The sequence below is a fragment of the Manis javanica genome, chromosome 3 (assembly GCF_040802235.1).
Source record: "Manis javanica isolate MJ-LG chromosome 3, MJ_LKY, whole genome shotgun sequence".
Lineage (NCBI taxonomy): Eukaryota > Metazoa > Chordata > Mammalia > Pholidota > Manidae > Manis > Manis javanica.
The window spans coordinates 13,801,368-13,817,778 of NC_133158.1; the positions used below are offsets into that span (position 1 = coordinate 13,801,368).

Below are 16,411 nucleotides of genomic sequence, written 5' to 3' on the forward strand. Positions count from 1 at the left end.
TTCTAAGTGAGGCCAAACATCTTTTCATATGGGTAAGAACCATTATATTTATTTTATTGTGGACTGTCTGTGAATGTATCTTGCTCATATTTCTGTTGCTTTGTTGATATTTTTTCTTCACAATTTCTAGCTGGAAACTTTACTTTCATTCATGAACATTCATCCTAAGAAACTGACCTAAATCCTCATTATATGTGTGCTCGTTTAATCCTGAAAGGAAGCCTGGGAGTTGAGTACTGCCATCCCATTTAAAAAATGAGAAGATCAAGGTTCAGAACAGTTAAGTAACTGATGGTAGGCCACACAGCCAGTAAGAGGCAAAACTGATGTCCAGATCCAAGATTGTGTGCCCCCTAAAGTCTTTCCTCTTAATCACCCACACTGTTACCATTTTGCTTAGGTGGAAACCAGAGCTAACTAATTGAAACTGGCTTTCATTTCCCAAGCACACAGATGACACAGAAGGGTTTCTCTGAGCACATGCTGGGTAACAAGTGGAAGTCCAGCTGGGAGTAGAAACATATCTTTCATAATCTGCCGACTGAATAATCCACAGAGAGATTGATTGTACACCCTCCCAGGAAAGCCTTGCCACAGTGCAACTCAAGCCAAGAAGAAACAGAAATGACAAGTGGCTGGAATTACACAGGAAAAGGAGGATCACACCAAGTCAGGCATCAGTGTGTGTGTGGCCACTGTGAACCAAGCACAGCAGTCAAACTTGCCCAAGAGTGGCTTCCCATCAGGAGCCCAGAGCAATGTTCAAATATGGCAGCTCCTTCTGCCTCTGCTGTCGTAAAGGAGGTGCCAGGGAAACCTGGGTCATAGGCAGTGACTCAAGTTCCTCACCTACTTTCTTTCTCAAACAGCTGGACCAGCAGCACCTGGAGCTTAGGAGTTTTTGGGAAGGATGATTTCCCTTCCCAGCTGTCCTCTCTGTTTAAAGTTGCTTGTGCTGTGGATGAAAAATAGAGTTGGCTCCAAAAGAGAAAAAAGAAGTTATAAAACTGTGGTTCATTTATGGCATTTGACAAATCTGCAAGATCCAATGGAAGTGCCTTACCAAATGATTAAAACCCCAGGTTCTCCCCTCTGAGAATAAGCGTGTGAGAGCATTACATTACTCATTGAATAATGTCATCACTGAAGCTTTCTGCCAGGTCCAAAATACAGCCAAGATGCCCTTTCTCACTGTATTTGCCAAATGCATTCTAAAAGTCATCTTCCTTAAGGCAAGTTTCCCTATTTTCTTTCACTCTAGTTTACTGTAACTGGATAAACTGTGAATCCAGTGGATTTAAAGTTAATTAAAGCTACAGTCATGTGTTTCCTCAAGGTAGCAGGCGTGCACAAGGTTGTGTGCTACCAAGATTCAGGAGGTGTCTCTTGGTGCCCATTGATGTCTCACACCCAGGAGAGAAGTCCAAATGGGTTTTGGTTTCCTGAGCATTTAATTAAGGTTTTCTGTTAGGATACAGAAGCCCAGCATTTCCCTTGAATGTGTACGTTCAGAAGTGGAGAAAGTCCTGGAAATGGATTTTTAGCGCTGCTCCCAGTGCTTCAGCCTGATGGCCCTAGGCCAGCCGGTGTGGTACAACTAAGAAGATCTATGAACTGCAGCCACACCATGGAGCACGGGTTGGCTGACTTTCCTGCGAAGGACCAAATAGTAAATATTTAAAGCTTTTACTGTCTCTGTCACAACTACTCACCTCTGCCATTGCAGTGCCAAAGCAGCCATAGCCAATGTACAAATACATGGGAGTGGATTTGTGCCAATAAAACTTTATTAAAAACAAACAAATAAACTAACACTGGGCAGGACCTGGCAAGAGAGCCATACCTAAGGTTTTCCTAGAGCAAAGCATGGGTGCATTCTTCCTTAAGTAGGGAATCCTGCTCTGGATGGTGCCTTCAGGTTAGAAGAACTGGCAAATCAGATTGCTTCCAGCCACAAAATTAGAACTAGATGCCAAGAGGACCGTGGAGGTGGGTCTTCCACCAATTATTTATTTTCATCATTCTGCTTGCTCGTGTGTCCTTTTATTTGTAAGCCACTTTTTAAATACTTCCTTTGTCATATTCCTCATCTGTTTCAGCTACTTTTGCCACTTTCCTGCTGGTCTGAGAGATAATAGGGGGGAGGGTGTAGAAATTTGGATTTGGGGCTTGTTCATACCTGGGTTTAGATCTTGGCTGAGTCACTTCTAAGAAGCTGCTTTACTGCTGGGATTAGGTTTGTTTTTCTTTCCAGTGAAGCTTGAGGTAGATAATCTGTACAGTTAACTGTGACATCTATAAATGACCAGGAGTGACATTTCACAAATTAGTACTCGGTAAATGCTAGAAAATATATGTAGAAAATAAGTCCACGTTGTTACTAGTTCATAGTTGCTGGTGTTCTTTCTACTTTTATCAATCAAATTCTGAATTTCTTCTGGACTTCCATAGTTGATAAGGTTGGAAGCAGAGATGTCGTCAGAAGAGAGTAAGTAATTTAGTTACGATCACGTGGGGCCATGAGTGACAAAACATAAAATAACAGTAGTTAGACATGGGAGCTGGTGTAGCACAGCAGCTAGGACTGAAGCCCTTCCTATTGCTTCTCCCACTTCCGTGTTAATGTCCAGTGTGGCTACTCTGGCTCTGTTGGCAGTTGAGCAATCAGAAAGGTCAGGGCAGAAAGGAAAAGGAGCAGGAGGCTTTGCAAAATCAACCGACGGCCAGCGACGGCTCCCTCAGGCACTCTCCAACACATAAACCTGCTTTAGTTTCTGTACCAATTGGAATCATCTTCTGTCTTTGTTTACTTGGTCATTTTCTGTTTCTTCCCAAGAGAATATGATAAGCTTTAGGAGTTTGAGAACTTTGTTCCCCCATACCCGATACAATGGATGGAATGTTGCAGAGGCCCATTAAATATCTTCAGAATGAGTTGCAAAGTTAAATTATTTCACTTGATATATACTGGAAGCATTCGTCTTTTTATCCCTCAGAGTGCTGTGTGCATAGTAGGTCCTCAATACAATGCCTGGAGTGCACACTTGAACAATGAACAGACAGGCAGTCAGCTTGATGAGAGCCAGACAATAATAACAGTTAACCATGATTACATGCTGAAGAATAACAAAGCATTTTACATGCTTTACTTCATTTACCCTTTCTGCAACCCAAGGACAGTAGCTGGTGGTGGTAGTGGTAGTAATCCTATTTTAACGATAAGGAAACTGGACTTCTGGGTGGTTAAGTAATTTGCCCAAGGCGATACCACTGATAAAGCCAGGACCTGACCCAGATGTATCAGGTTTTAAGGTCTGTAGTCATTTTTTTTTTTAATTCAAGTATCCTTGATATACAATCTTATGTTGGTTTCAAATGTGCAAGGCAGTGTGGCTCAGCAGTTACCCGTGTTACTAAATCTTAGCCCCTCTAGTGCAGTTACTATCTATCAACATAGAAAGATGTTACAGAATCATTGACTATTTCCATGCTGTACTACTGTTCCCCTGCAAGGTCTGAAGTCTTAAACATCAGATTGTATTGACAACAAAGAAGATTGCTAAACCCTGTGGTTAGACTGAGATGATGTCAGAATTCCTGGACTAATTGGAGTAAGAGATGTTTGAGGTGCAGTAGACCAGTCTCTAGTATGTGTGCCAAAGAGATACAAAGAAGCACTTTGTGAAGGAATTACTTAGTCATTGTCCATTGACCTGACAATGAATCTGTCTGAACCTGTTCCATCATTTTCCTGTGATTAGTGATAGGCATTCAACTTACATTCAAGGGAAAGTTAATGAAGTCCAAAAGTTAGCAAAAGAAGAAAAATAAATCATGCTGATAAAAAGCTAAACTTGAAGGTTGTTTCCATATATTTGAAGACACATTTCTTTATAAAGGGCTAAATGTCTGAACTTTTCTTTAATTAGGCCTTTTGTTGGATAGAGTACATCTAAAAATCATAACTGTCCTACAAGTTTTAGCAACTATAACTATAAAATGACTTGGAAATCATTTTTTAAAAACACAAGTCAAAATTTCCTGTTTCAGGCAATGCCAGATAGCAGGAAACACCCAGGACTGTGAAGCAGACATATCTGGCTTTGAACTTCTGCCTGCCAGTTTCTGCCCAGGACATCACTGTCTCCTTACTTCTCTGAGACACTGTTTCCTCCTGTTAAAAGAGGTGGGGAAGTGGACTCTAAAACCTCATTCACTGTCCTGTGATGAAAAATCAATGAACTTAAAAATCACTTCACATAGTGCCTGCCAATTATGAACACCGTTGAAATGCTGAATTGAGCTATACATTTCACATCTGATGTCTCTCCTGGGGACTTAGTAGATTCATTGATAGCACTGTAATGATAAATAGTACATTTCTGGACTCTTATTAGGAGCCTGGCCCAGTGCCAATCACCGAGCTTGATCATCAGTTTTACTTGCTCAAAACTGATCTGGTTCTTTCTTTAAACATTTTTATTTTTTTTAAATTGAGGAATAGCGTACCTACAACAAAAGTACATAAATCTTAAGCATACTGTTCAGTGAAATTTAAATATGTACACAACCATGTACTCCAACCTAGATCAAGACAGAGAATATTTCCAGCACCCCAGGTTTCCATATTCAATCCCAGGTTGAATATTTCAAGGCCCTCCCAGTTGGGGAACTGGTATTCTTTGAAGCTTTTTGTTAACTTTACATTCTGAAATAACCTCAGCTTAGAAAAAGTTGCAAAAAAGGACAAGAAACTCCTGCCTACCCTTCAGCCACTTTTCCCAAGTGTTCACGTATTTCCCAATGTGAGCCGATTATTAAAGCCCAGAAATGCACATTGATTTAGTACTGCTAACTATGCTATAAACCTATCACAATGTTTCCACTAACATATTTTTTCTGGTCCAGGATCCGAATGAGGTTCACACACTGTATTCTGCTGTGGTATCTCTTCAGCGTACCCTACCCTCTTCTGGGACAATTCATCTGTCTTTCATGACATTTTAAGAGACTGGTCCATTATTTTCTATAATGCCCCTCAGGTTAAATTTGTGTGATGCTTCTTCATGATTAAATTCACATAATGCATTTTTGGCAAGAATGCCACAGAAATAAGGGTGCAGTCCTTCTGAGCGCTTTCTCTCTGGAGGTCTAGAAGCACAATGTCTCTCATCATTATTAGTGATACTAGTCTTGATCATATAATGAAGATGGGAACTGCCGTCTTTCTCAACTGTAAAGTTAGTATTTCTCCTTTCTCATATTTTGAGACCAAAACATACATTTACCCACTAATTTTAGCATCTGTTATTCCTGTTTTCCAAAAGGTAGTTTTCTATTTTTAATCATTCCTTCTACATTTATGAACTGGAGTTCTTCTGTAAAGAAGAACTGTCCCTTCTCTTCTAGTTCTTTGGTCATTTATTAATATCAGTCTGTACACAGGGAGATTTATTCTATATGCTATAAATCATTACTGTCAGTATTTTGTTGTTCAAATTGTCCTAGCTTTGGCCTTCATATTGGACCCTGTGCCCTTTAAATGTGCCCTATTATGTTTTTGAGCATTTTGTTACCTTCTGGAACCACAGAAAGATTTCCAAGCTCATCTTGTGCTTTTCTTGCTCCTGTCCTTGAATCAACCATCTCTTTAAGTCCTGGTTCCTTTTATTGGGAAATGGTATAGAGACCACCATCTGGGAATTATATATGCTTATTGACACAGGAACATCATTGTTTTCATTGCTGCTGGATCCTCTCAGCAGAACACACTGGGAAACACACACATATATGTGTGTGTACACACACATGCACACATACATGTCTATATCTGTTTGTACTTCTTTTTGTAACTGTGTGTATGTGTACACCCATGGCTTCACACTGATAATGTGAATCCAACTTTCATGGCAACTCAACACCCCAGGGTTTATTCTAATCTTCTTTCTTTCCTTATTTGTAGCTCTTTTCTCTGATAGTGAGAAATCTGTATATTGTCTAGAATACACTCACTAACTTGGTCAAACTTTGAATACATATAAGATAACTTAAGAATTGTGAGCCCACACCCCTGTTTAAAATAATTTTTTAGTGTTACACACACAGGGAAAATACCATTTTCCAAAGTTACTTTTTAAAAAAGTTGTTGCCCCCTCACCACCAGTCATTCTGTTACTCATGTGTAACACACGTTCATTTGCTACAGTTTGTTTTCTGTTGGGTTCCCTGTGGAACCCAACACCTGGTTCATTTCAGTGAGTATTTATATTTTGAGAATGCACGACCTGACTATGGTTCTAAAATCCTGAACTGTGCTCACAAGTGTCACTCCCATCCCCATCCTTTCCACCCCATTCCCACCCATCTCTGGCAGGGCACCATTTTCATTAGTTCCATTTTACCTTTTCTATGTTTCTTTTCGTACTTGTGGGCAGACACATGCCTATTTTCTTAGATCCCCTTCTTCCTTACAAGAAAGGTGGCATACTATAGCTACTCTTTTGTTCTTCACTTTTTTCACCGAAAACATACTCTGGAAATCACTTTTTATCAGTTCACTGAGACTTCCTCTTTCTTCTTCTTGTTTTATTATTATTTTTTACATCAGCGCAGCACTCTGTTGTGTGAGTGTACCCTCCACATTCAACCACTCTCCTATGTGTGGCCTGTAGGCTGTTTCCAGTATTCTGCAGTTACAAATAGTGCCCTAGTAAGTAACTTGTGTGAGTGTATTTTCTGTATTGTTAGAAATGCATCTTTGGTATAAGTTCCTAGAAAAGGCATTGCTGGGTCAAAAGCTAACTGTGAATGTATCTTGGTTAGATAATTCCAAATTCCTTTCATAGGGTTTGCAACAATGTGCATTCCTGCCAGCAATGTGTGAGAAGGCCTTTTTCCCTACAGCCTTATGACAGACTGAGTTGTCGTCACTTTATTTTCATAAGTTGGCAAGTAAAAATAGGTATCTAAATATTGCTTAATATGCCTCATCAGGAAGTAGTTTGAATATCTTTTTGTAAGTTTAAGGGCCATTTGTATGTTTGTACATGTGTATTTGTTATGTGTATGTCCATCTGTGTGTCTTTTCCTTTCTTTTGTTAGAATTTTGGCCAGTTTTTAAGTGTTCTTTGTATTGGAGGTATCAGTCTGTGGTACATGTTACAAACATTTTCTTCTGGTTTGTCAGTTGTCTGACTTTGTTTATGGTGTTTTTCCGTCATGAAAAATGTTAAATATTTATATAGTCAGATTTATCAGTCTTCGTTGCCTACGGGTTTTTGAGTCATTGTTAGAAAGCCTTCCCTTACACTAAAGTTGATGAAGAATTCACCCAAGATTCCATCTAGTTCCTGAATAGTTTGATTTTTCCATTTTCCATTTGGCTGTCCAGTCCATTTGGAGTTATTCTTGTGTATGGTGTGAAGTATGCATTTAGTTTTATCTTTTATAATTGGCTCTCCAATTATGTCAGCACCATCTATCTTTTGCCCTAGTGATTTGAGATGACATCTTTATAATATGCTAAGATTTTATATATACTTGAGTGTATTTTTGGACTTTTTATTCTATTCCATACGTTTATTTGTCTTTTCATTTGCAAGTACCACACTTATAATTGTAAAGGCTATTTGTCTGGTAAAGCAAGACCAGCTCAGGGGGAGTCCTGAGTAGTCTAAGCTAATCATGGTTTTCTTGCTCCTGTCATGAGTAATTAGTTGAAGAATGGGCATGTGACCCAGGTCCAGCCAATGAGGAATGAGGAAAGGTGTACTGAAGGAGAGGAGAAAAATTTTCCTTACTGTTGGGAGGGAGATTCCAGAAGAAATGGTCCCTTTTTGCTTCTGAAGGTGATGTGTCTGGATATAATATGGGCAATTACATGAGTCATCTGACTACCAGCCTGGAAATGAAGCCCATACGTGAAAGAGCCATAGGAAATGGAGAAGGAACCTTAAATATATGTCCTAGAAGCTGCCATATCCGAGTTTATGTGAGGTAATGCATGATGCATTCATTTATCATGTAAGACCACTTGGACTGGGTCTTTCTTTTACTGGACACTGTAACTAATAACTCTGGTATTGGGGTGAATTAGAATAGCAGAGGGGAAACAGTGCTCTTACACATCCTTTATAAGTAGGTATGGTAACCTCTTCTCTGTTCTAGATCAGCGGTCCTCAGTTTAGTGTGCATTAGAATCACCTGAAAGGCTTATTAAAACAGGCAACTGGGAAGGGCACCATCAGCAGAACCAAAAGGCATCCTATAATATGGGAGAATATATTTGTAAATGACTCATCTGATAAAGGGTTAACATCCAAAATATGTGAAGAACTCATATACCTCAACACCAGAAAACAAACCACCAAATTAAAAAATGGGCAGAGGACCTGAACAGACATTTCTCCAAGGGATAAATGCAAATGGCCAACAGGCACATGAAAAGAACTAATCATCAGGGAAATGCAAATCAAAACCACGATGAGATACCACCTCACACCAGTCAGAATGGCCACCATCCAAAAGACAAAATATAACAAATGTTGGTGAGTCTGCAGAGAAATGGGAACCTTCCTACACTGTTGGTGGGAATGTAAATTGGTGCAACCACTGTGGAAAGCAGTTAAAAACAAACAACTAAAAATAGAAATACCATCCAATCCAGTAATTCCACTTCTAGGAATTTTCCCGAAGAAAACAAAATCCCCAATTTGAAAAGGCATATGCACCCCTATGTTTATCGCAGCACTATTTACAATAGCCAAGAAATGGAAGCAACCTAAGTGTCCATCAGTAGATGAATGGATAAAGAAGATGTGGTACATATACACAATGGAATATTATTCAGCCATAAGAAGAAAATAAATCCTGCCACTTGGAGCAACATGGATGGATATAGAGGGTATTATGCTCAGTGAAATAAGTCATATAAGACAAATACCATATGATTTCACTTATTTGTGGAATATAAGAACAAGGCAAAGCAGAAGGAACAAGATAGCCGTAGACTCAGACACTGAGAAGTGATCAGTTGTTGCCAAGGAGAAGGGGTTGGGGTGGGTTTTGGGGGCAGCTGAGGGTGATAAAGGGACACAGTAATTTGCAATCACAATATAAGTTGGGCATGGGGACAGTAATACAGCATGGAGAATACAGGTAATGATTCTGTAACATCTTTCTACATTCATAGATAACCACACTAGAGGGGGTAGCGTTTAGTAACACGGACAACTGTTGAACCACTGTATTGTACACTTGAAACCAGCATAAGATTGTATATCAGTGATATTTAAATAAATTTAAAAAGAAACTGTCTCCTGGAATCCACTACAAAAGTTTCTGATTCAGTAGGTCTGGGGTAGGATCAAGAATTTGCATTTTCCCAAGTGATGCTGACCTTGTTGGTCCAAGGACCACATTTTGAGAACCACTGTTCTAGAATATACATACCATCTTAATGTATTTACAAACTTGCTTTTAAAAAGCTCCAAGCTTTCATGGACTTCTTCATGTCAGTGAATACAAACCTTTATCGTCATATAATACTTAATCAAACCTAGTGTTAAATTGTGTGGATATGCCAGAATTTGCAAAACCACATTAGTAATTATCTTTTGTTATTTTGGGTTTTTGTAGTATTACATTAATGTGGACAATCCTTCCATAAACATCACTTGATAGTAATCCTGACTGTTTAGTAATTTCCTAAGGTGAATTCCTAGTAGAACTGCTGATCAAAGGAAGATTTTTTTTTCTTCTACTAATACCTTCATAATCCCTCTAATCTGTGCCTCCAGATACATTGTCCTTAGGTTTATATTTTACCAGAGGACTTCTGGTTGATCCTGCTTTAGCAGGCCGAAACCTTGACCCTTTGCTCTGCAGTAGTAATTCTTTGATGTTAAAAGAGTTGAACTCAAAAGGCCATGACACTGCCAGGCAGGGGCTATTCCATTCCTGAGAATTCATTCACTGATTTTTACCAGGGGAAATGAATGGAAGCCTGAGAGCTTCTTAAGTCTTTCTGTCTTACCCTATATCATGATAATTTAAGCATGCTTTCTTTGTTAAATTTTTTTTGAGAATACAGGAAACCAACAACTCAAGGTTCCAAAAATTAGTGCTTGCGTTTCGGTGTCATGTGTTGATCATCTCAGACCTTAAAGAAGGTCACTCTGCAGGGGGAAAAGCTGGCTCTAAGTTATGGCCTTGATGCTTGACCATGGAAACATTTATTTTCAGATGTATCTGCTTTCCTAAATCAGAGTAGTACCATTAGTTCAGTCCAGATGTTTAGGATAGTTTAAGGGAAGAGAGCTCTCTAGAAGATAGCGCCAACAAAGTGCAGATAGTATCTTATTATTATTGGTTTTGGCTGGAGTTCCATGTTCATTTTCAATATATAAGTTTACTTCTCCTTCACTTAAAAGCCCAGCAATGAGCAGTCTAGTACTGGCATGGCAGCTCAGCCATCGTTGATTTGTAGCCTCCAAAATTGTTCCAGTTGTTGCTGTTTTCCAGTCAGTGGGGAATGGGGTGATGGAAAGAGAGAGGAAGACAGCGGGGAGGGACATGTATAGTCAATTGTTTTCAAGGGCCTGACTTAGGGTTTGCACGTCCCACTTCTGCTCATTTCTCATTGGCAAGAACTTGGTGAAATAGCCACACCCAGCTCGAAGGGTTTGGTCTCAAGCTGTGCAGGCTTGTGAGAACACTAAAACCTTTTTTTGGGAGGTTCAACCCAGGGAGGTGATGATGGGTAAAAGAGAAGCCAGGCAAAGAGAGATGTGAAGCAATGTGATGCTTTGTATTATCAACCAGTCATGAAGAGCAGACATATGGACCACTCATTAAGCTTACTTGCTTTGCATATAGTACTTTCCTGCACAAATCATAAGGCAGAAGTGCACCTGGAAGTAACTGATGGAAGAGGGAAGGGAAGGGGAGTTTATGTGGTCCTCTCCTTCCCAGCTCCCATTTCCCATTGGGAGCTAATTCTCCCCTCTTCTCCTGTATAATCCAACCCCCTGGCCACTGCTAGCAAGGAGATCCCCTGCCCCGGAAGTAGAGAATGGCCCATGTGAATAAGGCAGTAACCAGGAGAGGAAGGGGAAGTTGGGAGAATCTGACAGTGTGTACAAGATCTGTGTTCCAGTACATGACTTAATGGCATTTTTAAGCAGAAAATAAAAGGGACTTTGTTGAAAACTTTTCTAACTGAAGTCCATCTCTTAGAGTCCCGAGCTTGTTGCTGAGAACCTTACAAAATGAACTAATTGATCAGAGGCTGGTAGAGAAAAGGGAGTTTCCCTTTAATTTTGACCCAGAATTCTAATAATAGAAATGTTTTTGTCAGGCATCTCAGAAACCTAAAGGAAGATTTCCTCTTCCTGCTCTCTCCCCATGGATGCCAATTAGGATGGAGTAACAGGTTATCCCTCCCTCCCTCTTTCTGCCCAAAAGAGATTTGTGTGTGATTACCTGTGGTTTGTTGAGTTTAAACTCCTTCATGGTTTTTTTTTCCTGGAAAAGAGGCGTTCACCAACTAACCCTTACAAATATTGCAGTGAACAAAGACTGCCAGCCAACTAAGTCAGTATATACTTTAGGTTGTTTTTAAACTTGACATGTTTGCCTATTGTCAATCTGTCAATTTAGATACATAACCAAATCAAAACATAACCAAAAGATCCCCTCTCCAATGAGAAGCAGGCTGAGCAGATTTTCAAACATCTACCTCAGTTTTTAAAGAGTCTTTAAAAACAGAAATCTGAATAAATAGCATAAATGCTATTTAAGAGGCAGAATGCTCAGTGGTTAAGCTCACTTCTTCTACTAAAATTAAATATCTCGATGGCCTGGGGCATGTTACTTAGACTGTTAGTTTTATGTTCTGCATACTGGGGATTATAATAGCATCTATAGTTTTAATAGTATCTGTTATTATACTCGGATGTACCTCACAGGGATAGTGTGAGCACTAAAAGAGATAAAATATCACACACTCCTGGCACATAATGAGAATTGAGTCAGTGGCAGAAGCTGTCACGGCCACTGTCATTGTCATCATTGTCGTCATCATCATCATTCCATTGTGTGGCTCACTATTGTTTCATCTGTTGACATTTGTGGGGTTTTAGTGAACTGTCATTTCTATAAAGGGGTCATGGCAGTTGTCATGAGGTGTGACACCAAGCAAAGAGTGGTGCCTACAGTGTCAATTCTTCCGTTACTGGTTTGTTACAGGATAGACGTATTATGGATGCAGTGTGCATCCCATAAAGTGAAAGTGTCATATTTTCTTATCCCAAGTTAAGTGCCCTTTAAAAGTTGTTATAGTTCTCATGTTGAAGGGCACGTGTGGTTACCTCAAGTTTATTCCGCAGTGTCTTGTTAGGAAGCCTAATAAATAGTGCTTTGTGGTGGTTGAACACCCCGCAGAGCTTCCAGATCTCACCTGCGCACTGAAGGAGCCTGCATGTCTGTTGAAGCCTTCTGATGCTCAGGCTCAAAGGGTCCCATCTAACATTCAAATTCCATCCTTTATTTTACTTTACAAAGAAAACCCAAAAACTGCTACTTCTTGTTAACAGCGTGCATTAGGGCAATAGTGTAGTGGAATTGCTTATTGCTGGCAGACATCATTAATCGATTTGTTTACAACTGGCCTAGGGTGATTTGGCAGTCTGTTCATTGGTTTCTAACAAAAACCAAGGGCTTATCCCATAAATTCGGCAGCTGTGGAACTAGGAACATTAGGGCTCCTCCTGAATATTTTGGATCGTGTATCACTGTGGCTCTGCACCCCTCCACCTCAGGATAGACGTATTACGGATGCAGTGTGTGCCCCATTAAATGAAAGCATCATATTTTCTTGGTTTAGCAAGGCTTAGCTGCAATGATAGTGATTCCTCTGGTCATAGCCGGAGCCATCTCCAAATTTGAAGGAAAAACAAAGAGTGTTAGGAAGATTCGTCCATAGATGCTCTCTAGCAAGCCTGCTTTTTATAAAGCTGTTGGGTTTCAGAATCAGCGTCCTTGTTGGATCTTTCTAGTTCTTGACCCTCAAGGAACACAAAAGTGAGACCAAAGTGAGTCCTCTGGAAAGGGTCATAGGGAAGGCGAGGTTTGAGAAGTAGGCAGGTGTGGACAAATGGGTGCGTGCCCACTTACCTCTGATCCCTCGTCTTCACTTGGTTCCTCTGCCTGTCCCCAGTCTAGCCACACTGGTCTCCTTAGGGCTCATCAAATACACAGGTTCTTCCAGGATTCTGGAAAGTTAAAGTGGGAAGAGCTGTCAAACTACACTCAAGTGTTTTTTAAACTTGGCTTTCTGGAGTCCTAGGCTGTTCTTGGAGCTTGGAGTCTCACTGCAGAGGAAATACCATGGAAAGGGAGGCAGAGTTGCCAGGAACCAAGGCCTTCCTCTCCTAATTCAGTCAGATCAGCCCCATTTTTGTGCATTTCATAGCATTTCACAAGCTATGTATTGTTCAATACTCAACTGCCACTTGCTCTTTCCTACACTCTGCTTTTGTGTGCAGTGGCAGCAGACCCACCGTCAAGCTGTGGAGGATGATTAGCATCATTCATGCGAATCCTGCCTCTCAATCTCTCAGTCTTGCTCACAGCTAGGACTGATATGTGACACAGTGTTGGCCCATGAACCATGAGAAGTCCCTGATGTTGACAGTGTTGTGAAACGTTGACTTCCTTATTAAAGAGCGACATAGTGGCTGGCACTGACCTTCCCTCTCTTCCTCCCCTCTCCCTTCAGTGCCAGTCTCACGTCCACCACTACCTCAGTTATCTTGTGACCGCGCGGCCATAAGCATGATGGGAAAGCCTGGAATCACAGAAACATTGACTCTGACCTCAGTGAGCCACTGAACCAAGTCCAGTGACCATCTGGCTCCGGAATGCCTTCCATGTGAGGAAAGGAGCATACTACTGTCTAATTTTTGTCATTTGCATCCAAAAATACTCTTCACAGATAAATATATATTGTGCTTCTAGGTAAGATTTTGTTTAGATCAAGGATTCTGAGGCTAAAAGGAATTGAAGATATCATGGTTTTTCCCATCTTCTCTTTTTAAAGATAAGAAGCAGTTCTAATCATCTCTTCTGTGTAGCAAACCACCTCAAAACATAGGACGATTGGCAGCATCCCTGGCCTCTGCCATTAGGTGTCAGTAGCAGTTCCCCTCCAGCAGTAACAGATGTCTCCAGAAACTGGCGCGCGTCTCCCAGAGGCAAGAGAGTCCAGGCAATAGCGGCCTTAGCCTTACAAATATTTAGTTTTTTTTCTTCTTTTCTTCTTTTTTTAATTTAACTTCACAGAAGCCCAGCAGGGCTGGAGAGTCTGATCTTATGTGTGGGCCAGGGGGCACATTCATATTCTTAATTCTTCCAATGAGAAATGTCTCTATGTAATAGAAAAGATGGGATAATCAATTTCACACCCTGGGCCACTTGTTCTGTGTGGAGTCTTTCCTTTGGATAAAGGCTTTTTAATCTCTGCTGTAAATTCACCAAGGTTGTACTTCTATGATTATGTCCCCAAGTGAAATCTGAACTGGTATCCTTCTTCACTGCCAGTACAGAGAAGTGAGCAATTCCCTCACTGATTTTTCCTTTTCTTTTACCAAGAGTTACCCACAATTAAGTAGGTGGATTTAAAGCCATCGCACTGGGTGAGATCTGGTAGAGAAGAAAGTAGATGAAGAGAGAGGAAAAGATGGTGGCCTAGGCCAGAATGTGCCTTGAGTTCCTTCAACTTTTAGGGGGCAGTAGAAAAAGGAAAAAAAGCAGGAAAGTGTTTATATGCTCACATACACACAAACATATATGTTCACACACATACATGCAAATATATTACATATGTGCATATGCACGTCTCTGTATTTTCCTATTCCATTGGAGACCAATAGAATATATAAAGCGAAAAGGAAGGATCTAAAATGATTCTGACTCGTGCTTGGATAAGGCAAAGGAATCAGTCTGGACGCTACTGACTCCAGGCTTGTCACAGGCCCCTCTAGAATATGAGGCGGCATATAGATGGGCTCCATGAATCTCAATCGCCTTGCTCACTCCTGTGTCCACTGCTTGGTACAGTGCAGGGCATGGAGCAGGTGCTCATGATAGGTTTGTTGAATGAATGAGTGCATGTTCTTTAAGGCAAAGCACTTTAATGTGGAGAGCCAGGTAACCTGGGTGAAGGTGCAGCTCTGGGTGATGTCACTGCATTGGGGCTGTTGTTCCCTGCTCAGCTCCCCTTTGTCTAGAGGGGCATCCATCCCTCAGGGGCTGCAACCCTTAGCTTAATCCAGGTAAGAGACAGTGATAACTTGCACCAGAATATTGTCAGAAGTCTTAGAAGTGATTGGATTCTGGATTGCATGATTTATATTTTTATCTTCTCTATGATATGATGTTTTGGCATTTTAGGGAAACCTTTCTGGCTGGGAAGAGAGACTACCTCCCCTGCAACTAGCCAATTCTTAGGCATAGTAAAGGGCTCAGCATGTCTTTGAATGGCAAACTAACCGTAACAGAGCCGTGCCTCCTCGATCTGCCCACACACCCAGGAGGCAGTATTCCTCTCCGTTAACCATCATTCCAGGGCCGGGTACCAGGCAAATAGGGACCACCTGTATAGCTTAAACTCAAAATCATTCAAACCAGCCAGCCCTGAACCATTTACCCTGCCCAGCCTTGCCATTCCTGCAGAAACCCTAGTAACGGCTCTGGCCTAGATTTCCTGTCTTTTTCCTGACCAAACCCTGGTGTTCCTCACATGGCTTCTACCCCCTGGCACGCCAGGCCTTCTGCTTCTAGGACCTGTAAATATATAGGACCTTGTTTTTCCAGCTGTCTCCTGTGTCTCTTCTTGTGGCCACCCCTGACTGACCATCACATAAAAGAAACAGACTGCGGATACCTTTCGATACTAGAGCCAACAGGATCTGCCAGTGGTAGGATACGGAAAGTGCAACAAAGAGAGGAAGCAAGGAGCCCAGGGTTTTTGGCCAGAGCAGCTGGATAGAGGAAGTTGAAATGTGCTGAGACAGGGAATATTGCATGTGGAACAGGTAGGTCATGGTAGCCTGGAGGAGCAGCAGGTGGGTCTGGCTGTGTTGTTGGCCCATCCTTTTCTCTTAGACATCCAAGAGGAGGAACTGAGTAGGTAGCTAAAAAGTGAGTCCGTAGTTCTGGAGAAAGGTCTGGGCTAGAGATATGGTTTGGGAATTATTGGCATAGACATAATATTAAAAGCCAAGCGATTAAAAGAAATGACCAAGGGAATGAATATGTGGAAGACAGAAGAGGACAAGGACGAAGCCCTGGAACCCCCAAACTTTAAAGTTGGTCCCAGCATTTCTCTCAGGTTCATTTGCTTTGTCTAATT

General features: G+C 41.0%; 1 long non-coding RNA gene across 3 annotated transcripts in view; it reads left to right on the forward strand.

Annotated features, from left to right (window-relative positions):
- The window catches only part of LOC140848135 (uncharacterized), a 108,228-nt gene that overhangs the window by 25,754 nt on the left and 66,063 nt on the right, over positions 1–16,411 (forward strand). Inside the window, exon 1 of one of the 3 annotated variants that reach the window (XR_012128680.1) lies at positions 15,875–16,094. The exons of the other annotated variants lie outside the window; for them this stretch is intronic. This is a non-coding gene — a long non-coding RNA (uncharacterized lncRNA). Of the gene's footprint in view, positions 1–15,874; positions 16,095–16,411 lie in introns of those variants that run through there. 3 annotated transcript variants of the gene reach the window in all.